This window comes from Manis pentadactyla, chromosome 3, assembly GCF_030020395.1.
Source record: "Manis pentadactyla isolate mManPen7 chromosome 3, mManPen7.hap1, whole genome shotgun sequence".
Classification (NCBI taxonomy): Eukaryota; Metazoa; Chordata; class Mammalia; order Pholidota; family Manidae; genus Manis; species Manis pentadactyla.
This window is the reverse complement of record NC_080021.1, coordinates 62,176,429-62,202,186: the sequence shown is the minus strand read 5'-3', so window position 1 is coordinate 62,202,186 and position 25,758 is coordinate 62,176,429. Positions and strand designations below refer to the sequence as shown.

Below are 25,758 nucleotides of genomic sequence, written 5' to 3'. Positions count from 1 at the left end.
ATGAATGAAATGAATGCATAAGTGGCTTAATGAAGTACGCAATTGAATCACATTTAGAAAAAAGGCAAGGATTAGATAATATGGAGCAGGGTGTTTAAACTGTGGCTGCTTACTGGGTGATGAAATAGGTTTAGTGGATCATGATTTACATATAAAAAGTTATGATGGAGTGTCATGTCATGAAAATTGTTTAGATTTATATGTGATACTGACATAAGACATGAGTAATTATGGTCACAATTTAAAATATATTTCTCACTGTAGGTCGTAGTTAAAAATGTTTGAAAAATACTGTTTTAGACAAAGGGAATATTAAAGTTTGAGGCAAGCATCTGAACACTTTTTGGAAGAATAATGACTGTTTTGCTAAATCAGAGGTGAAAAGAATAGTGAAATCAGGGTAAAGTTGTGGGGAAGAGGAATCCATTTGGTTCTCCAGCTGTTAAAGAGTCATTGGAAATCCTTTTTGCCCTCTGCTGTCTCCACCTTCCACACTAAAAGGATTTAACTAAACTACACTTTAGAAAAATTAGGATTAATCTGTTAGGAATGGATAAAGTGGATTGGAATTGGGGGGACCTGATAGAGTACTATGCAAAAAAGGCAGGACAGGACAAGGAAGTCATGGCCTTTACTGGTGACAACTAGTAGAGAAAAAGTTTCTTGGCATGGCTGGGCAGAGTGAGGGGAGAAAGAAACAAGCAGATGATGATCGAGTGGAGCCCAGGCAGTCAACAATTTCTTACAACTGGTCTCTGATGAAAAAAAAATTAAGGCAAGAAAAGTGGATTATAGAGTTAGGAGAACGTTTTTCTTAAGAAAGGAGGGGGGTGAGAATAGGGAGAATCAATAGAGAAGGTCTCTAAACAGAGACTAGAAATGAATCTAAAGAAGACATGAAAATTCTAGTGAAAGAACTTACCTTGGAAGGAGGAGAGTTGCCTCTCCTAAAATACGAGAGGGGATGGGAGGGATACTGTTTGTGGAGAATACAAGCTTAAAGGAAGAGTTAATGAACATTGCTTTCTATAAGTTGAAATTGATCTGAGACAACAGTTTTAATCAAGGATGTGGAATTAACCTACTAATTTGGTATTATTAAAGAGACATTTTTTAAGTGTGTAAAAAACTCTATGTTATACAAGAAGCTTGTCCTTTATTCACCCTAAAGTTATCTAATATCCTACTGTCACTTGAGAAATGACACAATTTTGAGCATTCTCCATATTAGGTGTAAGTTAGGAAGTTACAAAGAACATGAATGCTGTATGAAGATTTTATGTATTGAAAAAATACTTAAAATGAATTTGATAATGGTGAAAATTTCAGCAAGCTAGAAATGTAATTACAGAAGTTGAAATATGGTCACGTAAGTTGAGCCTTTCTTTTTGGTTTCAGTTTATCTGGTGTTCAGAAGAAATTCAGGGGTCAAGAATTATAAATAATTATAATTTAAATAAAAGGCCATTGATTAAGTTACTTATGGAAACTAAATAACACCCCTTTGTTGGTTATTAAAGGAAAGATGTGATAGCATTATGGCTGTCCCAGGAACACATGTGTATGCGAGTTTACATGAGAGAGCATGAGCAAAAGCATGTGTGTGTGTGTGTAATGTCTCTATGTATGGTCAGGTACAAAGGTCCATCAGTTAAGTCTCAAAACTAAATAAACATGTGAGGTTATGATTATTTTATTGAGCTTTCTTATTTTATGACTCACTAATGGCCCATGGATCAGTTACATTGTTAAGCACTAGAAGCCTAGAGGTTTTTTTATTTATTCATTTATTCTTTATATTGTAAAATGCCAGGAAGAAAATGCACATCTTATTTTCCATTTACAGTAAACCCAAAAATACAATTTTGTTACAGAGAAGGAGCTAAAACATGTTAAATGTGTATAACTGGCAATTTGTATATGACTTTCTAATATATTTTTAACTTCTAACGCACATTGGTGAACTTCTTAGTTTGAGTATGTCTTACTATCAACTTCAACATCGGACTTGTTGCTTTTTACACTAGTTAGGTTGATTTTATTGTCAAAATTAACATGGTCATGTGTTTTAGCATTTGTGAAGAAATAATGTAATGAAGTGCTATTTTTAAAATTTGCCTTTGTCTTGTTTTTGCATATACGGTAACCTATTCATGTCATATTTTATCGAGAATTCAGATAGGAGGAATTCCTTTTCTGTGTAACTTTCTGTGGGAACTCATAGGCAGCTTGCTCTCCAGACAAAGAAGGCCTGGGTGGAACTATGAATCCCAGTTTAGTCTTCCCAGTAAGAGGGGTAAGTGCTTCCCAGTGAAATATTAATATTTCTAATATTCATGAGTAGATTTAGTTTGAAAACAAAGCACAAAAATTATATTTGATGTAATGGTTGATAATTTCGTTTACTTATCTATTTCAAAATAAAATTAAAGACAGTATTTAATTATAGAATTAATTAGTTCCCCTGAATCTACTTGTTTTATCAATATCTTGTCAATTTTATAGTAGTACCTTTACTAGAGTTTGTAGTTTGAAGTGAAAGCATTTGACAATTTTGTGCTAAGTATCTTAAATATTGCTTTTTAGATTATCTTAAAATTTAAAAGGAAACCATTTGAGTTGATATATGCATGTGTTCTCTGAGATCAAAGCCTACCATTACATTTGGAAAAGATTCTTAGGTTGATTTTTTTGAACTACGGATTTCAGTGCTAAAATATTCATTAAAATCACACTGTAGAGAATGAGAAATACTATTGTGTGCTGAATCCTGTATACTTAGAATCAAATCCTGCAAGTCTCTTTATATGTTACTAAATTGAAGAATAGTAAATTTCTAGGTGACCAAAATTTGGAAACACAGGTACAGGGAGCAGAAAGGCAGTAGATATCCATGCAAGAGAGAAACACCTATTTTCTGAGTGTAAAAATATTTATAATTGGATCTTTGTCCAAATTAAATGAAACCAAAATCTGGGGTTCATTATTCAGTGTCAGATCCTGCATTTCCTTGTGTTAACTCTTTGTACTGTTTTAAAAGTTCTTAAGGTAACTTGTCACAGTTCATGAGTTTACATAAATATATTTTGAAATTCAAATGATTCTGGGGACAGAAGGGTGAAAACCTTTAAGGAAATTCACAGGTATGAGCACTCTAATGCTTCTACAGGCATTCTGAAGCCCTGAAATTTGTTGTTATATGGACTCCAAAATTCTGGTATGGTACAGTGGATTATTTAACAAAGTTTTTTCTTTCAGTGAAGATAGTGAAATCTACAGCAAAGAGCCATATGTTGAGTTTGTAAAAGCTAGATGTTTGAGCAGGACCAAAATTAAGAAGAGTGGCTTTTTAGACTCTGGAATCCACAGATGCGATGTAGTGACCTGAGAATGCATTTTGGTAACAGAGAAATTGGGGCTAGAATCTTGGTTATTGTCCATAGTACACAATCCCTGCTCAAGTAACTGAACCTTTTTGAGTCTCATTATTCTCAAATATAAAACTGGGGACAATAACACAGCCCCCCTTATGGGATCTGGATAGGATTAAATGAGAAAAGTGCCATACTCTCTAAATCATGCCTAACCAAGCTACAACTTTTTTTAAGAGATAGATTGGCCTCTTAGGTTATATCTCCTAGCTTTGTTCATGAATGAAGGCAAATGATTGTTTTACCTAAAGAAATAGAAATGATTATTCTTGAACTGTCATCAGATTCATGCACCAAAAAAAGAGGGCTGTATTTGGTACATTTTATTTCTTGCATATTTCGCCTATAATGCAATTTTCAAATGCAGGTTGCATGAAATCAGGGACTCTGTCTTTAGTAGAGGGTTATGTTTTAGCAGTCTCCTCTGTGAAGACTGATCAGCTGTCTAACATTTTTAGTTTCCTCTTCTGGGTATGTGATGATACAATAATTTGAAGATAGTATTTCAAGAGATGCCAAGAATTCAGCAGTTTTTTTCCCCTCCAAGAAAGCAAGGAGTGGGGGGAAACATCATTGTATAAAGATTTAAGCATTTGTTTAAGATTTTTAAAAATAGACAACCTTTTTAGTTTTATAATCCATATGGATTGTCTGGCTTTTCTTTTACCTTTGAAAAAAGAAAATGTGTATCCTTTATTTGTTTATAGTTTCAGACTAATAATAATAACTCACATTAATTATTTTATAAATGTCAGTCACTACACTAAGAGGTTTACATGTTTTAAAATATTTACTTCTCAGTTATACATAGATATTATTCCTTTTTCACATGTAGGGGAATTAAGGTAAAAAAATAATTCAGGTACATTTCTCTGAGGTCACACAACTAGTAAGAGGTAGAGCCAGGACTTGAACTTGGGAAAACTGTCTTTAGAGCCATACGCTTATTCATAGCACAGTGTCAGGGAGAAAGTCAGCCTAGAAAGAAATGACAGGTTGTATCATTAACAAGGTTCTGTCATTTGTTGTTAATGTTTTTTTGTGTTTATGGCTGTGTAAAAAAGTAGGGATATTCTGTGTGAATACTTATTTGTTGAATGAATATTTTGTGTATTAAAAACTTAGTAACAAGAGAGAAAACAGTAAATGTTCTATATTTAACTACCATGGATGTGGATGTAAAGAAGTATTTTACAATACACTGAAAAATTTTTTAAATTCTTTTCAATCCCTCTTAGATTTTTTTGGTGTTTATGTAAGAATTTTATTTCTGGAAAAATCCTGTGCAATTTGAGAACAATATAATTCTTATTGAATGAATGCTTAATAACCTAGTAGGCAATATTTGGCTTATTAATGTGATATATAAGGCAGTTTTTAGTTTATTAATCTAATAAGAAAAAAGTTTATCAAGAATTAATGACAATACAGAGATTCCATAGGTTAACTGGAAAGTATCATAGGTGCAGTGAAATTAAATCAGATTTGGAGAAAATAATCGTTACTTCTTTGAACAGGACACAACATTTTGATTGGCCATGTGCGCAGCCATGATGGAACCCGTGTTCCGAGTGTCAGAGAGCAGAGCTGGCTGCTCAGGCCAAATCCTGTGGGGTGCCCGTAGTGTCATGTGCAGCTACAGGTCTTCTACCTGATTTTCAGTTTTACATTTAAAAATAATTTCCATCAGTGAAATCAAGGGTGAATGTTAAAGATAACATATAAAATGAAACAAAATTCAGGTGGAAGTTAAAAAACTGCCCACTGTTATTTCCTCATTATCAAATTTCCTCGTATCAACGTGTGATATCAAAAATTTATTGTCTTATTTCTCCCTGCCAGAAAATATAGCTGAAATCATTCATTGTGTTATACATACTGCTGCAAAGTAAGGAAGAGACTTTTGATCTCCAATCCTAATAATGACCTTGAGTGAGTAACTTTGTTTCTCTGAGTCTAACTTTCTCATTGGAGGGTGGAATTAGGGTATTCATTTTTAAAAAGTTCTCCACCAGGTCCTACAAATCAGGAGTGCTTTAGTCTCCCATGCAACTCTGACTTTGTATTTTACCTTTTGGTTGCATGCTTGAAATTTGTTTAGAAGGTATTTCCATAAAGTAAAGATTTGAAAAGCACCCATACTAGATTACATCTAGACTTACTTCCACTTTTAACACGTCATGGCCCATTTCTTCTTTCCTAGTTCCTATGTGAGACTCACACACGAATTACCACTCACTACCTTATGCTCCAGACTTCATGGAATGCCCACCTCACCAGTCACAATTCCACTTCAGGGTCCAACTCAATGACTATCTCTATGATCAATAGAATTATTAAACATTTAAAAAAACTCTCCTTTCTTGAAATTTCAATAACAGTATGTCAGTATCCTTTATGAAGCTCTTACCCGCTCTTCACTCTATCACAGTTACTAAGTGTTTGAAGAGTTGGCGTCTCTAATTCCTACAGGAGCTAACAAGAGTAGGAGGATGATACAAGATGGAGGGGATGATAGGACTCCCTGGAGAGCACGTGTGCCATCAAGGAGCTCACAGCCTTAATGGACTTCCTGGAGACTGGCCACAGGGAAATTTGTGATCAATGTTACCAAATGCTATTTCAATAAAAAAGTATATTTGGGTAATTTTTAATGAAAGTTTAAATTTTTAGAAGTCAAAAACAAAACCAAAAAACAAAAATGAGAACAAATAATTCCAGAAACAACAACAAAAAAATGTGTGAAGGCCACTTGTATACACTTCTGGACTTTACATGCAGGCATGTCTTTCTCCCCTAATATGACCACCATCTATTTACTTACACCTTTGTTCAGCAAAAGTTAGTGAATCTTACTGGAAATGTTCAGACAGCCTTTTCATAATATGCAGCTTAAATAAAATAATGTTATTAATACAAACCAGTGCAAACTTGGCTGTCAAGAGCAATGTGACAATGTCCTCAGGAAGATCAAATTGTAAGTCAGTTGTCTCCAAAGGTAAAATCTTTTGCTCTTAATGTCAGTGTCCCCTACTTGATGCTTTGCAGTATAATATAAATGCCTTCCAGAACAAGAAGGAGATGAAGGAACACTTCACACTTGTACTATAGTTGTGAAAGAGGTAGATTAGACAGCTGCATAGAAGAACTCAAAAGTCTCACCTGGAAATTTGGGAGGGTTTTAATGCAACCTCCGTGTGTTAATCTTGAAAGAGATCATTTGTCTCAGAGCCTGTTTTCCTTTGCTACTTTTCCTGAACTTCCTCAGTGCTCACTAAATACACTGGAATATACTAGAATACTGACAGGTTTATATTACTTTGAATATTGCTCTGTTGGTGATCACAGTTCCTTGTTCCCATCAATAACGTGTTTGAATTTTAAACTACACAAGCAAACTTTGAAGAACTCATATTTTAATGCTCTGATAGTGATAATGTTTATAATGTATTTGCATCATTGTTTTATTATTGTTTTCTGTTTGAAGTAATTCCTAATTTACTTTTCAATTCTAGTTAAAATTGTAATCCAATGCCTTACTCTGCCTATAACTAAATAGCAGAGTATTCAGTAATTACTGGGCATAAGGAGGGGTGATTTTACACTTCTGAATTCAATGACATGTGAACTGAACATGCACAGGCATCATAAAATAAAGTTTGAAATGATGTGTTTAGAATAAAAGGATTGTTTTTCAATTATGAGGAAATCAACTATTTATCATGTTATGTTTTACTAAAATAAATATCTAAATATGTATTTTACTAAAATTTTAGTCAATAAATAGTAAATAAATTACTAACATTTATTTAGTAAATAAATAGTAAAATTGATTTTACTAAAATAGTAAATATTTCAGAAAATAAATTTTACTAAAATAAAACCCATATTTACTAAAATAAAAATAAAATTGCTTATACTTCTAAAAATAGTGCTGTATTATTAAAATATTTATTAATTTATTTCAAATAGATGAGATAAAAATTTCCCTTATTTTATCTTCCTAAATCAGTCAAGAGAGGTTCACTTTCTCTTTCCAGCACAAATGTAGTTCTTCAATGATTTTGGTAGCCCAGAGCTCTCTGCACTCCACAGCACCTTTTCTTTTTTGACAGTCCTATTAACAACATCAGTAGAGATATCCTCTTGTTAAAAGAACAATTCCCTTTTCTGCCCAGGGAAGTTTCCCCCGGTATCCAGCAGTTCTGCCGTTTATTTCCTTAGCCTTTGTCACACTGCCCCCTGCTTCTCGTCAAGTGGCCTCACAGTCTAAATTGCTCTGTTTACTTTTTTCTCCCTAAAAAATACATGGTCTATGCAACTTTTCATTCAAGTTCAAAATCATTGATCTAAAGCTGGGATTATTCAATGATAGGTCTACTCTCTATAAAACTGTGGTAAAGGGTATTTAAATAGAAACAGATATTTAAAAAACTAAGTAATTACCAGATTTTTGCTCTTAAATACTTAACACAATAATATCCATTGCAGAATTAATTAAGCTGGCTAAGATCTTAATAAGTATTATTAGTTATTGTTCCTTGAAACTGTTAGCCCTGTGTTAATGTACTTGGCCAATAATAAGTAACAGCATTGATGAAATGAGTAACTACTTAATACAATTTTCTCTGTAGGTGACATTTTCATATGTTATCACACCCCTGTATGATTATTGTTGTTATTACAAATATTATTGAAGATTCAAAAGCAAAGTTAAGAAAGACTCAAGTTAGGGAAGCCAAGTAAATGGCAACTTTAAGAACGTAAATTTTTACGAGACGATATTTTGGGAAAATTGACAATATTTTTCCCTTGTATCCAATATGTTATTATGAGAAAGTAATCTCAAGTAAATGTGAATTTTTATCTCAGCATTTCTTAAAATGGAAATTATTAGAAACATAAAATTATTAAATGGAAGAGTGGTTAATTTAATGATGGGCATTAAGCAGTCATTGCAAGTCATGTTTTTCAGTAATATAGAAAAATGCTCATGAGTTAATGGTAAGTAAAAAAAGTGAGATATACAAATATAAAATGAGTATGATCAGAATTATAGGAACTTATTTCTGAGTCCGGAGCCAGATAGTCTAGTGCACAAAGCTTCCACCATCTTGGGCCCTTTCTGGACTTCTCTTGGTCCACCTCTTTGCTGGCTACTACTTCAGGTTCTAGATAAAATGTTACTTTCTCAGGAAAACTCTGCTGAACCTCAGGGTCACTTCAGACCAGGTATGTCACCTGGTGATATGTTCTTATAACACTCTGATTTTTCTTCATACTATTTATTATGGTTATAATAAATCACCTTGTAGTATCTTATGAATGTCTGTCTTTCTCAACAGACTATAAGCTTCATTTGAGCAGTAACTGTGTCAGCCTTGTTTGCTCAATGCCTAGTACATACTGGGACATAGAATGAACTGTATTTGTTGAAGAAATGAATGAATGAATGAATGCAAGGCACTGTGTTAAGAACTTTTGATATAATCTCATTGAGATGCCACAGGAAAAAAAAACATGAAATAAGGACCATCTTTATCACATCTTTTGGACAAAGAAACTAAATCTTAGAGAAAATTGTCTAGTTATATAGCAAGTAAGTGGACATCTTGAATGTAAACCTGATAACTCAGAATGTAATGCCCAAACTCTTAGCTGTTGGTTGTGTAATGGGTTGCATAGAGTGTCCCCACTAAGACAACTACAACCTGTTGAAGTATATTAAATGGTCATATTTACAGGTCAAGTATGTTAATATATCACAAACTTACCATTAGTTTGTTAATAATAATTAATTTATAAACATGCTAAATTCTGAAGAATATATATAAAATGAGAATAGTGGTAGATTTGCAGTGGCTTTTACTTTTTGCATAAAATTCCATATCCCTCAAATTTTCAACTCTAAGTATTTATCATGTTGGTAAAAAGGAAGACAATTACTAAAATCTATTCACCCCAAAATAGTGGAGCTAGATCTCAAATCCAAATCTTTTGACAACAAACCCCAGAGTTTTCATTGAGTAAATAAGACTTTGTGGAACAGAAAAATAAGAGTTTTACCTGTTGTAAAATTGATAACCATCTTGTAAGTTGTAATATAATTGGCAATTCATTAACTTTTCTGGATGGTTTAATCCAAAGCTGATCTTTGACATACATTTTTTAAATTTTCAATTAAAAATTCTGTGTAAACTCTAAGGCTGCAGAGCAGGTAGCCACATTAAATTTACATCATAGAAAACTATTAGTTAAGGCTTTGAGCTGGTTGAATATATTTCTTTCTATATATGCCTTTCATTCTTTCTGATGTTTTCTGTCATAGATACTGCTAGCAATCAGACTTATAGCATCCAGTTTTAAAGATACATGTTTTATTTTTTACAATCATTAGTATTTAAGATAAACTTGGCTTTCCAAGTTAATTTTCTTCCTGAAATTCACCAAGATAACATAATTTAAAACTTATCTCTATAACTTTTATCATATTTTTTCTTTTGACTTCTTTTCATATGTTCGCTACCTTGACTGTCCCTGCTCTTGAAGTGGATACAAATGAGTAAGGACTCTGAATAACACTGGGTCTGACCACCCTTGTTTGTTAAGATACTTTTAGCACAGACGCAGGTACCTTGGGACACCACATTTGGTAGGCATGAAGTTCAGTCATCTGCCCACACACAGACCTGAGGGTTATCACAGCTGTGCTCCCCATAGGTCTGCTCCAGCTGCTCACCATACCCTAGATCCAAAGCGTCAGGATAAAACCCTGTTTTATCTATGACTCATTGCCAGTCTTGTGAATGAATAAATTAGTGAATAGATGGATGGAGGGCCCTTACTTCAACTGGTTTCTTAATTTCTAGCTGCTCTTTTCTGACTATCACGTTGGATATTTTGGATCTGGCCTTACAAATGAACTTGATTGTCTCTCCTTTGGACATTATCCCTAAGACCAGCCTTTGCCAAATTATTTCCCCTTAGAATCCTTCATGTGTCTTAAAGTATAATTTTCATTGTTCCTCTTGCAGAGACCCCAAATCATTTCTCCCTGAACTTTGACAGAATGTTTTATTATATTTTAATAACAAGATCTTAATAACCTGATCTGGCAATCTTTTCTTCCTTCATTGGTCATATGTACATGGAACTTGTGTTATCTGCAGAGTAATGAGCTAAGCCCAAGAGGGAAGACAAAATACATGTAAACAGTAGTTCCTGCCTAACAGTATTTTATACTCTAGTTAAATTAGTAGTTATTTACTACGGTTCTTTTGCAGAAATCAATTCCAGCTCATCTGTACTTTTGTGGATGGAACCTGGCCAAATTCAAGCAAACAACAAACAAAAATGTAAAACCTTTTTCTAGGCTTAAAATTTTTAAGTTGATTTTGAAAATTCACCCTCCAAAAGTGAATTCAGAAACCTAATCATTTTTAAGTCCCATTTAACATCTCAACAATTTTTTGAAATGTTAAAACTTAGTAACCCAGTTATTTGTTTATTCACTCTTTTCTGAACAATACAAATACTTTAAAATTCATTTTCACAATCTTTATCACAAATCTTTTTCACAATCCCCTCCACGGACTCCTTGTGCCGACTCACAGACAAGGTCTTCTTTTGCATTTAATTGTATGTGTGGATCATTTCTTTCTCATTATTCTATTATTAAAATTTAAAACATGCCCTCGCCCCTGAGACCTGACACATTCAAGAGTTCCAGGATAGATGTACATTTGATCTTTTAATTTGTCATGTGACTTTTCTATCACTTGCTCAAAAATCCTTTAATGTCTTGCAATCCTTCATAGAAACAAATCTGAAATGTTCTCTCTATCTCTCTTCAAACAGCCTCCATAATATAATTCCACTCTAAACATATAATCACATTCGCATATCCTTTCAGGCATCATCATTTGCTTTCTTTTTACCCAAAAGTGTGTCTTTTTTTTTTCCTCGTCCACCAGTCACTCCATAAAGCCCAGTTTAGACCTGATACCATTCTCACTCCAGCCTTTACTTAGGAATTTTCTTCTGAATTTCAGAAGTAACTAGAGTTAGAATAATTGTATTTTCCACTTACTCATGCCAATTGTTCTTACTGATTTTTCTTTCCACAAACAGGTTAAGACTCTTGAGGGCAGAAACCACCTTTTATATTTTATGTCACTAAATCCAAGTACAATGGTATTCATAACTAAGGACCGCTCACTGAATAGGTAGTTTAGAAATTGCTTCTGTTATATGCAACTTGATAAAAATTGAGTATTTAGACATTTTGAGCAATAAGCTTAGACTCATACAGTCAGAGAACTTGTAAACACTAGGGGTTTTAGGGATTAATAACCTTAGGGATTAATTAACCAAATTTTTCATTTTACAGATGTGAAAACTGAGATTTAAATGGGGGCAGCGTGGATCAGCCATTCTTAATAGATTTTATCTCACTGTCCTTAATGTCCCATCTCATTTGTTTCCTCAAGCTTTAAATGGAATGTATGTGTTGTGATGTTTTCTGTCTATTAAAAAATATTACAAAAACACTGCCTCATCCATGCTTTTAAAAGCAGAAACCACTTTGGAAATTGGAAGCAGGAAGGGATTTAATTCAAGAAACAAAGGCTCACAAAATCATTGGATGGTGTGGAGAATCAAAATTCAGGAAAGAAGGCTATTAGCTTCCAGGTTTGCTGCTAACATTAGAGAGATCAAGGAACTGCCAGCACGAATCAAAATGTTTCAGGTATCAAGGTGGCCGAGGTCTAGGGAAGCAGTAGCGGCCACCATAGAAACTCCTCTATGGGGCAGCCGAAGCATTTATTTGCCTGCTACTACTGCAGGAGCAACAGCTTCTGCGTCTCTCCAACCTTTATGTGTTATGTGAGTGCTCCTAAATGGCAGAATCTGAGCTGGAAAGAAACTTATTCTTCTTTTCTTTTTTTAAAGTATCATTGATATACAATCTTATGAAGGTTTCATATGAACAACATTGTGCTTTCAACATTGACCCATATTATCAAGTCCCCCCCACACCCCATTGCAGTCACTGTTTATCAGCATAGTAAGATGCTATAGAGTCATTACTTGTCTTCTCCATGCTGTACTGCTTTCCCTGAGACCTGTCTATATTGTGATTGCTAATTACAGTTCCTCTTAATCCCCTTCTCCCTCCCTCCCCACCCATGCTTCCTAAGCCCTTCCCTTTGATACTGCTAGTGCCTTCTTGGAGTCTGTGAGTCTGCTGCTGTTTTGTTCCTTCAGTTTTGATTTGTTCTTATACTCCACAAATGGGTGACATCATTTGGTTCTTGTCTTTCTCCGCCTGGCTTATTTCACTGAACATAACACCCTCAGCTCCATCCATGTTGTTGCTAATGGTAGGATATGTTTTCTTCTTATGGCTGAATACTCCATTATGTACTACCAAATCTTTATCCATTCATCTATTGATGGACACTTAGGTTGCTTCCATATCTTGGCTATTGTAAATAGTGCTGCAATAAACATAGGGGTGCATATGTCTTTTCTGATTCAGGGATCTTATTTTCTTTGGGTAAATTCCTAGGAGTAGAATTCCTGGGTCAAATGGTATTTCTATTTTTAGTTTTTTGAGGAACCTCCATATTGCTTTCCACAATGGTTGAACTAGCTTACATTCCCACCAGCAATGTAGGAGGTTTCCCATCCTCCACATTTTCACCAGCATTTGTTGTTCTTAGTCTTTTCAATACTGGCCATCCTAAGTCGTGTAAGGTGATATCTCATTGTGGTTTTTATTTGCATTTCCCTGATAATTAGTGATGTGGAGCATCTTTTCATGTGCCTGTAGGTCATCTGAATTTCTTCTTTGGAGAATTGTCTGTTCATATCCTCTGCCCATTTTTTAATCATGTTGTTTTTTGGGTGTTGAGGCATGTGAGTTCTTTGGATGTTAACCCCTTATCAGATAAGTCATTTATGAATATAGTCTCCCATACTGTAGGTTGCTTTTTGGTTTTGCTGATGGTGTCCTTCACTGTACAGAAGCATTTTAGTTTGATGTAGTCCCATTTGTTCATTTTTTAATTTTGTTTCCCTTGCCCTGGAAGATGTGTTCAGGAAAAAGTTGCTCATGTTTATATTCAAAAAATAATTTTTGCCTATATTATCTCCTGTTAGTTTTAAGTTTCCATGACTTACATTCAGGTCTTTGAACCATTTTGAGTTTACTTTTATGTATGGAGTTAGACAATAATCCAGTTTCATTCTCTTACATGTAGCTGTCCAGTTTTGCTAACACCAATTGATGAGGCTGTCATTTCCCCAATGTATATACCTGGCTCCTTTATCATATATTAATTGGCTATATATGTCTATATGTAGGGCTGCAGGAGGCACATGCACTGGCCACAATGGTAAGAAAAAGCTCCCCAGTAAGATGATGTTACCTTTTGGCCTGTTTGATTACACTACTGTCATGTTTGGGGGCCATTCTGCTGTTACTCCAGGAACACACAGGAGGCCAGCTTCCAGGCCTTGTCCCCAAGGTGCCAGAAGGGCCAGCCATCATTGGTTGATGTGTTGAAACGTCCAAGGCCACATAGTCTCCAGGTTGCTGTGGGACTCAGTCACACAGTGCACTTCTGATGGGGCTCTGCTGACCTCTTCAAATGTCAAAGGCAGGCCCCACTGACAGGCTGCAGCCTATATTGTTTTCTGCCTGAGGCAGGCTGTGCTGCTAGCTAATGCACCTGGGCCAATGTGAAAGGTAAACGGTCTACAAGGCACTGCCAAGGCCCCAGCCCTAGCTGTCTTCAGTCACAGGGACATCCAGCTCACAGGGTCCTGATGGGTTTGTCTCACTCAAGACCTCCACAGCCTTGACTGTCCATTTTGCAATAGCGGAGGTAAATGTGCACATTTCATGCCAGCCCCACTTGATGCCCTTTCATACCAAATGGTAAAAGGGCCTCAGAATTTGTGCCAAGTGCAGAATAAACACTCTGCAGTAGTCTACAAGACCCAAAACCTCTTGTAAAAATGCCACATTTATCTGTAAAGTAATCAGACATGAGCATAACATCACAAACAGTATTAGACGCCCTAATCCCAAGGGGATTTGGGCTTGTTCCACTTAGCCACACCTTGCAAACAGATGGGTGGGGGGTGTTCCCTGGAAAGCCCTCCAGGTCACAATAAGATATGGAACATTGGGCTCCTGTGTCCACTAGGGCCAGGACACACTGCACATTAACTGGGGACTAATAAATATCATTCTACATGTGGCCTCTGGTCCCCACCATATCCCCCAAGGTGGGGGCCTTGATCCTCCCTCAGTCAAACTACAATAACTAATCATCCTCCTGTGGGGGTGAGGCCCAAGCGGAGCCTGAGTACTGTCCCCCAGGAAGTTTTGCAGGGACACAGGATGGACATGGGGCTTTTCCTTTAGCTTCCGTGTCCTGGACCTCAGTGGCTGGAACTGCTGCTCTGGCTTTAATTGGTGCCACAGTTCTAATAAGATACTATTGGGCTGCCCATCAATTTTTTCTTTTACTACCCAGCTTTTATCAAATCAACCCACATCTGGGTCCTCAAGACCTTCATGGGGCCTTTTGTACCTCTCCTTTCAGTTGTAGCCTGTACTTCCTTCTGGGCTCTTATTGTTTCAACTTCCCCAGATGTACTAAAGTACGAGTAACCTCACTTAAGAGTTGCCCTATGTGAAGGGCAAGAATAGTCACTAGGGACCCAAAGAGAGATGGGGGAGCTGTATGGCGCACCAGATTTCTCATTCCTATGGTGAACAACTCCTCATTAGGACCCTGGGGGTCCATATTACAGATGATATTTTTTATGCCCAATTCCCGCAATACCTGTTGGAGCTCTGCATACATTTTCCAGCTAGTGGGTAAGCGTGGTAAATTACCCTGTTTAGGCCAAACTGCCCTGAGGCTGCTGTCAGCCAATCCAGAAGTGTGACGGGCATTTGCAACCACTGCCAGAGGGAAGGGTGAGTCATCAGGGAAGCCATTCTACTCATCTCATTACCCAACATAACAATGTTTTCCACCCTCATATCCCAGAGATGCAAAAGCCACATAGGCAGAGGTTTCAGTGGCTTTTGCTGATGCCAGACGTTCATGTTCACCAGCTTACCCTGAGTATAGGGGTAGAGCATGGAGTGCTCCACAACCTGGAGAGGGTTGGCTCCTCCTCCTCAGGAGCCTGTGGTTGTTGTGTTTTTATTTTCTTAATTACAATCAGGCAGGCCTTTAATATGGGAGAGGCTGGTGCCTTGGATGGTGGCTTTGGCAACAGATTGGCCCTTGGCCCCAACCCCTCGTCTTCTCCCGACACCTCCTCCACCATCTCCAGAGCTGAAGGCACTGCTCTTTCCTCCCTCCTCCCCACGACCTTCTGCAATGCAGACTCTTCCTGCTGCCTCCCCCCACACTGCTGCTAAGGAATTTTCCAGGAGCATGACCTGTCCACTCAATAACTTTCTTCCTTGAGGGCATTCCATAGGTCATCACCCAGCTCCTCCAGGTGACAAGAAGTGTGTCTCTCCTGCTGAGTCTCTCTCTCTCTCCTCAATAACCCTCTTTCCCTCCTTGATAATCCTCTCTCTCTGCTCAATAACACTTTGCACAACTGGACGGAAAGAGATCCTACAATGCCAGCTGCTACATGGCCACCCAAGGCCTCTAAACAGTCTTCTATCTGATGGAGGGCTAATTCTGCAGCTTTCAGTGTCTCCACTCTTCCTAGTTCTGGGGAAGGCCCCACCCCTCTAGGAGGTGCTTTACCCTGACCAGTTCCCCACTAGGGGCTCTCAAATTGGAAGCCCCACATATGGGGGTTCCTGAGCCAAACTGCACCCTCTTCCGCTGCATCCATTGGAGACTTCCCACTATCCTTAGAGGCAGCCCGCCCAATGGGTCACACCCATTTAGACAGATTTCAGATTCAGAGGTCCTGCTGACTACCACCAGATGTAACTCTGGGGTGGAAATCCCTGGGCAAAATATCTTTGAAACCAAAATCAGTCAAAGGGAGAAATAAAGTTAAGAAACACATTTATTTCTTACAAGCAGTCAACTCCTCTCTCTCTTGACAAGGCTGCAGCAGAAGAGAGCTCCACCCAACCTCTCTGGTACAGATAAACCCTTGTACACCCTTGTAATTACCTATTGATATGCAGATGAACCACTTCTCTCCACCCCTTGAAATACCTGTTGATATGCAGATGAACTAAAGCCAGGTGAGAGATTCTGGAAGTATTACAATTTTACCACAAGGTCTTTCACCTCCTTAGTTAGGTTTATTCCTAGGTATTTTATTCTTTTTGATGTAATTGTGAGTGGAATTGTTTTTCTGATTTCTCTTTCTACTAGTTCATTGTTAGTGTATAGGAAAGCAACAGGTTTCTGTGTATTAATTTTGTATCCTGCACCTTTGCTGAATTCACTTATTAGTTCTAGTAGTTTTGGGGTGGATTCTTTAGGGTTTTTTATGTACAATATCATGTCATCTACAAAGAGTGACAGTTTAACTTCTTCCTTACCAATATGGGTGCGTTTATTTCTTTGTGTTGTCTGTTTGCTATGGCTAGGAACTCCAGTACTATGTTGAATAAAACTGGTGAGAGTGGGCATCCTTGTCTTGTTCCCAGTCTTAGAGGAAAAGCTTTCAGCTTTTCGCTGTTAAGTATGATATTGGGTGTGGGTTTGTCACATATGGCCTTTATTATGTTGAGGTACTTACCTTCTATATCCATTTTTTTTAGAGTTTTTATTGTGAGTAGATGTTGAATATTGCCAAATGCTTTTTCAGCATCTGTTGATGATCATGTGATTTTTGTCCTTTTTGTTGATGTGGTGTATGATGTTGATGGATTTTTAAATATTGTATCATCCTTGCATCCTTGGAATAAATCCCACTTGGTTTTGATGGATGGTCTTTTAGATGTATTTTTCAATTCAGTTTGCTGATATTTGGTTGAGGATTTTGCATCTATGTTCATCAGGGATATTGGTCTATAATTTTATTTTTTTCTGGTGTCTGTCTCGTTTGGTATTAGAGTGATGCTGGGCTGATAGAATGAGTTTGGAAGTATTCCCTCCTCTTGCACTTTTTGGAAAACTTTAAGTAGGATGGGTATTAGCTTTTTAAATGTTTGGTGAAATTCACCCATGAAGCCATCTGGACCAGGAATTTTGTTCTTTGGTAGTTTTTTGATTACCAGTTTGATTTCATTGCTCATAACTGGTTTGTTCAGATTTTCTGTTTCTTTCTAGGTCAGTCTTGAAGGGTTGTATTTTTCTATAAAGTTGTCCATTTCTTCTAGGTTGTCCAATTTGTTGACATACAATTTTTCATAGTATTATCTAATAATTCTTTGTATTTCTGTGGTGTCTATAGTGACTTTTTCTTCTTATTCTGTTTATGTGTGTACACTCATTTTTTTTCTTAATAAGTCTGGCTAGGAGTTTATCTATTTTGTTTATTTTCTCAAAGAATTAGCTCCTGGTATCTATGAATCTTTCTGTTGTTTTATTCTTCTCAATTTTATTTATTTCTCCTCTGATCTTTATTATGTCTCTCCTTCTACTGACTTTGGGTCTCATTTATTTTTCCTTTGTTTAGTTTCATTAATTATGAGTTTAGACTGTACATTTGTGATTGTTCTTTTTTGAGGTAAGCCTGTATTGCAATATACTTTCCTCTTAGAACTTTGCTGTATCCCACAGGTTTTGGGGTGTTGAGTTGTTGTTATCATTTGTCTCCATATATTGCTTGATCTCTGTGTTAATTTGGTCATTGATTCATTGATCATTTAGGAACATGTTGTTAAGCCTCCATGTGTTTGTGGGCTTTTTTATATTCTTTTCATAATTTATTCTAGATTCATACCTTTGTGGTCTGAGAAACTGGTTGGCACAATTTCAATCTTTTTGAATTTATTGAGGCTCATTTTGTGGCCTAGTATGTAATCTATTCTGGAAAACTTTCCATGTACACTTGAGAAGAAAGTGTACCCTGTTGTTCTTGAGTGGAGCGTTCTGTAGATGTCTGTTAGGTCCATCTGTTCTAATGTGTTGTTCAGTGTCTCTGTCTCTTATTTTCTGCCTGTTTGGTCTTTCTTTTAGAGTGAGTGTTGTATTGAAGTCTCCTAAAACGAATGCCTTGCATTCTATTTCCTCCTTTAATTCTGTTAGTATTTGTTTCACATATTTAAGTGCTACTATATTGAGTGCATAGATGTATATAATGGTTATATCCTCTTGTTGGACTGACGCCCTTATCATTATGTAATGTATTTCTTTGTCTTTTGTTACTTTCTTTGTTTTGAAATCTATTTTGTCTCATGTAAGTACTGCTACTCCTGCTTTTTTCTCTCTTTTATTTGAGTGAAATAACTTTTCCCATCCCTTCATTTCTAGTTTGTGTCTTTGGGTTTGAAGTGAGTCTCTTGTAGGCAGTATATAGATGGTGCTTGTATTTTTATACATTCTGCAACTCTATGTCTTTTGATTGGTGCATTCAGTCCATTTACATTTAAGGTGATTTTTGATAGATATGTACTTATTGCCATTGCAGGCTTTAGATTTGTGGTTATCAAAGTTTCAAGGATAGCTTCCATATTGTCTAACAGTCTATCTTAAATCACTTTTTTCTCTTTCAAACACTAGCTAAAGGTTCTTTTTTTTCCTCCCCTTCTTCCTCCTCCACTCTTTATATATTAGATGTCATATTTTGTACTCTTTGGGTATTCCTTGGCTAACTTTTTGGGTAGTTGATTTAATTTTGTATTTTCTCAGTAATTAATTGGTCTTCTACCTTTACTGTGGATTTATTTTTCTCTGGTGACAGCTATTTAGCCCTAGGAGCATTTCCATCCAGAGCAGTCCCCTTCAAATTTCTTGTAGAGCTGGTTTAGCGTTGGTGAATTCCCTCAGCTTTTGCTTATCTACAAATTGTTTTATCCCTACTTCAAATTTAAATGATAATCTTGTCAGGTAGAGTATTCTTGGTTGGAGAAAGGTCTGTTTCATTTCATTAACTATATCATGCTACCCACCTCTGGCTTGTAATGTTTCTGCTGAGAAGTGTGTTTTATAAATGATCTTTTTACTCTCTCTGGCTCCTTTTAATACTCTCTCCTTGTCTTTGATCTTTTCCATTTTTATTATTCTATGTCATGGTATTGTCTTCCTTGGGTACCTTGTGTTGGGAGATCTGTCCTCTTCCATGACCTGAGAGACTATTTCCTTCCCTAGATTGGGGAAGTTTTCAGAAATTTCAGAAATTATTTCTATCCATTTTTCTCTCTTCTTCTGGTATCCCTATAATGTAAATATTGTTCCATTTGGATTTGTCACACAACTCTCTGATTATTCTTTTCATTCCTAGAAATCCTTTTTTTCTCTCTGTGCCTCAGCTTCTTTGTTTTCCTCTTCTCTAATTCTTTTTCATTTACCATCTCTTCTACCTCATCCAGTCTATTTTTAAATCCCTTCATTGTATGTTTCATTTTAGATACTGTATTTTTCAAAGTTTGTATCTCTTTTTTGAAGTCCTCCCTGTAATATTGAGTGTTTTTCTGTAGCTCTGTGAGCATGTTTATGACTTTTATTTTGAAATCTTCATCCAGAAGATTGATGATTTCATTTTCATTATGCCCTCTTTCTGATGTTTTTACTTGTAATTTTGTTTGGACCAAATTCCTTTGCTGGTTCACTTTTTTAGTGTTTCCTATGTGATAATAACTTTGTGTAGGCAGCGCCCTCTAGTGCCCAGAAGCTCTACTCTCTGGAGCTGCCCTGCGCTTGCAGCAATGGCAGGAGTCACAGACAAGCAGAATCACCACGTGCAGGATGGAAAGAGCTCAGCTGGGAGGGTTTCTTGCCTTTCCAGGTGTAATGCCTGCCTCCACTGCCAGTTCCAACAGGCTGTACATGCAGAAAGGAGCAGAAAGGTCCTGTAGCTACCATGGACAGGGTCATCCTCCGGCTGGCCTTGCATGATGGTGGGGGCAGCAGGTGAGTGGGATTGACACCTGCTGGGAGGAAGGAGTAGCAGGCTGCATACTGCAGTGTGGGGCCTCAGGGCTGCATTGCCAGCCAGGGGTATGGGGCATCTGAAGCTCCTGAGAGTTCTCAACCTGCTGGGCTGACCATGCCAGGAAGGTTTGTCTCCCTGACCTTTCTCTTGAGCAGCAAGCTCTGTGTAATCCTTTAGTGCCCCTCTGGCTGTTGGGAAGTCCTTCAAACTTCCGGCCTTTCTTTTGTCCCAGTGGGGCTGGTTGTGCATACCTGTTCTCCACAAGTGGCTAGAATCTCAGTCTCTCTGAGTATTCTACGTGTTTTTGCTTTCCAACCCCACTAACTCTAGAGCACCATGAAATGTGAGTTTTTACTCCCAGCACAGATCTCTGCAGCTAGGTGTTCAGCAGTCCTGGGCTTCTTCTACTCCCTCCCTGCTCCATTTCTTTACCTCCTGCCTGTGGGATGGGGTAGGGGAAAGGCTTGGGTCCCTCCAGAACATGGCTTTGCTACTTTACCCTTTTCTGTGAGGTCTTTTCCTTTTCCCCAGATGTAGTCAGTCAGTTCTTCAGTCTTCAGGTTGCTTTTTGAGGGTTAGTTGTATTTGCTGTACTTGTATGTTTAATGTGATTTTGGGAGGAGGTTCCTGCCTCACTTCTCACAGTGCTATCTTTTCCACTAGTCAAGAAACTTACTCTACCTTCACATCTTAGTTCTTTATCAAAACAGTTCAGTGCCTTCAATTTAAGGGCCAGTGTTTCCAGATACATCAATTGCCCACAAATGATCAGTCAGCTATAACACTGAACAACAATTGATGTTTATAATAGAAATGTAAGTGCTGGAAGAGACTAGAGCTAAATTGATCCCATCTTCTCATTTAAAAGATCAAAGTCACACAGCAATGGGGTTTGAGTTTGCGACACACTTCAAAAGTTGTTACTAGATCTTTATCACATAAGTATACTAAAAGGGAGTTAAGACTGCTCATTGCTGTTCTAAGATTAAATCACCATTTTAACTGATGACTTACAAACAGGAAGTTGGCCAATAAATCCATTTAATCAGCTCTCTATATATTGTGAATGATCCTCCTGGTAGCCAGACATTGTAAGTCTGTTGTGACCACTTCTCAATTTTTACGTACTGTTCTGGATGGAAGTTGTTGTGGGTTTTCTTAAGTATAAACCATTCCAAAATCACACTGTTATTATAGGTTGCTTTGTCCTCAGGCTCTCTAGTACTCCTTTTGGGCTACTGGTCTTTCAACATGCAGTTAGGGGCTTAAAGTAAATCATTTAATCCATGCAACATGTCACTCAATAGTATACTTTTGGAAATTGTTTCTACAGGCCACCAGTGAAAGCAGCCAGTCTGAGATATCGACACTATAGAAAAAACTGACAGCTTACTCCTTGTATTGATTCTGCTCTTCTCTACAAATATAGACTCCGTTCCCTACCACAGCCTTGTAAGTGGTGATTGCTGAGGTTTCTAAATTGCTTTGTAAGTTATTTATTACTTGGACACCTTGTAAAGACCTCTTTTCTTCTTGTCTGACTTACTTATGATTTCTAAGGTCACATATATATTGAAAAGTCTCAATGTGTATGCTGACCACAGCCTTCTTAAGGAATACCCTTTCTTTCCATCTTATATTGCAAATATGATTTTTCTACCCATGTTATGATTATGCCTTTGTCATTCCTTTTTATGTTATATTGCTTACAAAATTTCATAGTGCTCATATGTGTATGTTCCAGACTGAGCACTATTCAGTCTGGCAATTTGGAGCCCAGTACTAGTTAGCATATTTTCAGACTAAAAAATATAAAGTATTTAAAGAATACTTACTTAATGATGGAAGAAACAGTTTCTATTAATAAAAATTGTTTATCAGAGCAGATGCACATCTTTAATTCACTTGCCCTGAGGTAGTATTATCAATATTCTGAAAACAAATTGCAAATGCTTTCTTTCCTGAATTACCGTCTTCTTTCTTAGATTTTCTTTTGTGATTTTATGACCATATGAATTTTTAATGTTTATAATTTAAAAAAAAATACACTTTTGTGTCCAGTAAATAGAGCAGTTTGAAGATTGTACTATTAGCTGACTGAAACTACACAGACACAAATAAAATCATTCAACAGAAAGAGATCTGTGCTTAATAATATGAATTTCTCCCTTCCCCTGGCTTCCTACATTTATAGGCTCAAGAGCAGTATACACTTTGAGCATTAAGGCTGGAGTTACTGTGGTGTCCCTCTGATAGTTTATAATCTAAGAAACTACTTGTTTCATCCATTCCTTAAAATTCATTTGATTATGTTTGAAGAATACGTACTTCTCAATCCCATCTCTGCCATTTATGAGCTCTTAGTCTTGAGGAAAATAACTTGGTCCTTTTAAATAACAATTTCTTCTACTATAAAATGAAATAATAATATAGTAATACTATCTCCCCAAAAGGTTATTGGAAAAATAAATGTGATAATATAGTCTTACACAAGCACATATTAGATATCTGTAATAGTTATGATGCTACTGATACATCATTTTTGCTAATGGATTTAATTTTATGATGTTATGTTTTATATAATATGATAGATACATGTTGAGAATAAAGAACATATATGGTTAATAATTATACATTAAAACCATGGCATCTTATAGGAAATTTTTTAATTATAGAAATTTGAGGAGCATGAAAGCATATTTTCGAAATTACGATAGTTCTCAGTGAAACTGGGAATCTGTTAGAAAGTGGCAAATCTGTTAGAAGAAAAATGTTTAGATCCATTATGAAGATTTATAAGCAGAGGACACCAGGTGTTTCCAGACAGGTTGCTGTGGGCATAGTTGGTGCAAGGGAGAAAAGCTGGGAATCAGCAAGCTGACTTAGACAGTGGGGCTGTTGTGGCCCTATGTTTCAAGGCTGTTTCAGTGATATTCTCTCCAGGCAAGGTTTGCCCCAGTGCAGTGCTGATTTTCTTGACAACTGCTTTGTGAAACGACCTCGTTTCATTCTCTCCCTGCATACTGAAGGTTTCTATTCCTATTTTCATACTGCCGGCTTGGAATGCTTGTTTCCTAACATTCCAATATTTCAAGGCCTAGCTGAAGTGCTCCATCTCCCACAACTACCCTATTGTTCCCAACTACTTGTTTCTTCCTTTTCTAGATTCTTTGATAATTGATAGTATGAATCACCCTAACTAGCATCTGAGATTAGATAGCATCCTATTTAGGCAAATAATTGTTTCCTGTAAACTGTCCACCCTGCTAGAAACATGTAAGGTTGGGGAGATTATTTTACTTTCCCTTGAGTAGTTACATAATGAAAGATTAAAAAGAGAACTGAAAAGCTGGTTGAAGCACAGCATATTTTTAGATAAAAACGCTAAATTCTAGCACTAAATTTGAGTTTATAGTAACCATCTACCTTTGTGCAACATTTCACATATATATCCTACTCTAACCAAATAATAAATTTTATCACACAACTTCATAGATTAATAAAACTTTTACATAATTTCTTTCATTTCAAAACAATCTTATGAGGTGAGTCTTATTATCTTCATTTTGTAAAGAATGAAAGCCTATAAGGGGTGAAGTGATTTGTTCCAAGTCGCACTGAAGCCTGTTATTTTTCCATCAGACCCAGCTGACCTCACATGGTGGCTCATCTCATTCACATAGGAACCACACAGGGAAAGCCAGAAAGATATTTTTTAGCTCTGATTTGTAAGCAATGAGACTGATTTCTCTTGAGAAAAACTTTGAGAATTAGAACCACCCATCCTAAGCAGTCTCTATTCCCTTTTGGAGGTAGAGAGAGAGGGTGGTTCTCTGAACAAGATTGATTTGACCCAAAAATAGGTTGCAGCCTGCAGACTCACTGTCTATAAGAGATGCTTGAGGGAACAGAATTGAACTGTGATTTTAAATATATATATATATGCATACACATATTTAGATACACAAAGAAATCATCAAATATTGAAAAACATGCAAAAATTTATTGTTAAAGGATCAACTGAGGCATATTAAAAATGTTCAGAGTCTATTTGAGAAAAAATCAGATCTAATCACAGTGCCAAACCAGAAGCAGTTGGGAGTGCAGCGCAGGAGAGCAAGGGGAAGACATACAATGCAGAGAACATGCAGAAGCGAATGAAGGAAATTATTTGATTGGCTGGAGCCTAAAGCCTAGTTGGCTGTTTGTGATTGGGTGTCATGTTTTTATTTCCTTACCTTAAGGCATTTATAGACTTTGGGTCTGCTTTGCTTACAAAGGCCACCAAAGCCATGGAGCCTCTTAAGTCTGAATTAATTTAACAATTGAATTAATGTTGAATTAATTTAACAGTATATGTTTAGTGAAATTAGGGATAGAAGGAGAAATCTCATCGCTGGAATGTAATGCATTTGTATTAAAATTTTTTAGACCAGTTAGAAGGGTAAATATATCTGTATGGAAAGGAGCTATTGGATGAAACTGGGTGAGGTAGACTGGGTCTCATGTCCTAGGAAGAAGTGATAAATGGTGGGACATGAGCTTCTCCACCTTGAAGAGTTTCTAGAAAAAGGCCTTTTTTCCTCACAAAATGAATCATTGAGGCAAACATTATAAAAGTAGCTTTGCAAAATGTACTTACTAAGTATTTCCAACAGAAGTGTAAGAATTGTTGATTATGCTATGTCCCTAATTGCATGAGGTATTCCAATTGAAAAAAATGCTAATTTTAATGTTAAAAAACAGTTACTGTTTATAATTTTCAGTTTAGAGTAAAAATTTTTTCTGTGTTTTTGTCTTGCAACTGTGTTTCCTATTTTTCAAAACTATATATATATATATATATATATAAACTCTTCATTTTAACAGCAGTGTTTTTTAAATCAATTTATAGAAGTCTCATAGTATTTTTTCACATTTAAACAACATTTGGTAAACATATATAATTCCTGCTGATATTAATAAAAACTAGAAAATTTCTTTGCTGTACCTGCTAATTTCATGTTTTTATTGTGATTCATTTCCAAAAGAAATACTTGAAAATTTGTCCCAAGTAATTGGGAGTATATATTCTTTTATTTTCTCTGTAGCTATATTTCACACTCCAAGCAAATTTACAGACATAGATGTTAGTGCTAAATAATATAATCTAACCTCACTATAGTAATATTTTTAAAATGTGAGGTCTCTGAGCAGCAATATATTGATAATTAAATAATAATAGTAATATATAAGGGCTACTAACTAAATGACTACAAATTTTAAATTCCTTCAT

The 25,758-nt window shown here is 36.3% G+C and overlaps 1 protein-coding gene across 2 annotated transcripts in view; it reads left to right on the top strand.

The window, feature by feature from the left end:
* Nucleotides 1-25,758, top strand: part of HNF4G (hepatocyte nuclear factor 4 gamma) — a 123,526-nt gene that overhangs the window by 50,210 nt on the left and 47,558 nt on the right. Inside the window, exon 2 of one of the 2 annotated variants that reach the window (XM_036887514.2) lies at nt 21,817-21,935. The exons of the other annotated variant lie outside the window; for it this stretch is intronic. The gene's annotated coding sequence lies outside the window, so the exon portion shown is untranslated. The remainder of the gene's footprint in view (nt 1-21,816; nt 21,936-25,758) is intronic. 2 annotated transcript variants of the gene reach the window in all.